Source organism: Mycetomoellerius zeteki, unplaced genomic scaffold, assembly GCF_001594055.1.
Source record: "Mycetomoellerius zeteki isolate Tzet28-1 unplaced genomic scaffold, Tzet1.0 scaffold153, whole genome shotgun sequence".
Classification (NCBI taxonomy): Eukaryota; Metazoa; Arthropoda; class Insecta; order Hymenoptera; family Formicidae; genus Mycetomoellerius; species Mycetomoellerius zeteki.
Genome location: NW_017256479.1, coordinates 359194 through 360814, shown reverse-complemented (window position 1 = coordinate 360814; position 1621 = coordinate 359194). Strand labels below are relative to the sequence as shown.

Below are 1621 nucleotides of genomic sequence, written 5' to 3'. Positions count from 1 at the left end.
TTGAGAAGTTTCTCTCGACTAATGAAATTTCTCTCGGGAGGAAGGATGCGTTCCCTTTGGTCGAGAGATAAACGCCTTTCGACGTTGCTCGGAGTCAATCAGATTGCAGTCTCTAAAGAGTACGGTCGGATATTGAATGGAAGAAAGTTTTGGAGCAAGTTGAAAGGGAAATTGAAGCGTCGAAACACAAGCGGAACAAAGGATTTGACGATTTTCTAAACGTGCGATGGCATCGTTCTTATTGCAGATAGAAAATCTCTTCACGGAAAGAACTATTTTGCTGAAGAATCTAAAAATTTAGCTGGATACAAATTTGAAAATAATTTTGTTGGACCATTAAATTAATTATGAATGCTCTAACTGATTGCTAGAAAGTTAAAACTTTTTATGGCATTGTTTATATCATGCTTGAGATTTCTACACAACTATTTTGATGGTCTAACAAAATTATTTTCAGATTTGTATCTGTAGCTAATTTTTAGATCCTTCAGCAAAATTATTCTTTCCGTGTTGTTAGAACATCGAAATTGATAAAAATAAACAATCAATTCCAAGCTAGTGAGAGTCAAAGCAGATAAACGGAGATGCTCAACGATTTAATTACAAAACTTTAATTACTTTCCATTGCACAAAATTTTTTTTATTTTTAAAATTGATGAAATAAAACAAGAAACTTGTAGAATATTAAAAAAAAAATAGGTTATTTTGTGCGTTCTGCATTCGTTAAAAATAAAACGTAGAATTTAACTTACAAGGATAAAAATGAGGAACTAATATTTTACTGCAAACCTGTAGAGTGTTAAAACTCGCGTAAGTGAGCAAGTCTCGATAAAACTAAACGATATCCCTGTTGGAAAAAAAAACGGAAGCCATTCTCTTTCGAGCCGGACGCAAAACGTTTTTATTTTCACTTCGCCTTGTGGTCGAGCGAGGTTTCACGCTCTCGGTCATGTACGGCATGAGAGCCGATATCGGTCGAGAAACTTTACAGGAAGAGGAAAGGCAAGAACAGCGGGCAAAGTCGACGAGAAAAGAACAGAAAGAGAGAGAGAGAGAGAGAGAGAGAGAGAGAGAGGATTATTGGAATATATATATTGGAAAATGGGTTTTCCTGCGGCCCGAGATTGCGGTCGCGAAATTCGGAAAGAGATGAGGAGAAGAGAGGAAGGGAGAAGAAATAGGCGTCTCGCGAACCGCAAAACGAGAGGCGTTTATAGTAGAGAATGCATTTCGCATTAGCGTAGCGCAACCTTGCCAAGGCTATGCTTCGTAATTCGAGACGTACAAGCGGAGAATGCAGGAATATGTAATGTCTTACGATAGGAAAGGGTTAAATTACTCGTTTCTCTTTCTCTCTGTTTCTTCGTCTCTCTCACAGCCACCTGCATTCACGTAGGTGCAACGCAGGATGCTCGCGGCTGCTGCGGGAAAAATTGTGGGCTGGCCAAGGAATTAATTGCGATTGCGGGCATTTAATAGTATAACAGCGCGGCAGCTTAATGGTAGCCGCTCGCACGAATGTTTGTTGCTGAATTAATATTCGCGTGATGTCTGCGTAGAAAATTTATGAGATTCCAAATGGCGATCCCGAGTGGAAAACGGCATCGCGGGCTTCAATAAA

At 39.3% G+C, this 1621-nt stretch overlaps 1 protein-coding gene across 1 annotated transcript in view; it reads left to right on the top strand.

Annotated features, from left to right (window-relative positions):
• Asap (ArfGAP domain of ASAP) overlaps positions 1-1621 on the top strand; it is a 58534-nt gene that overhangs the window by 38342 nt on the left and 18571 nt on the right.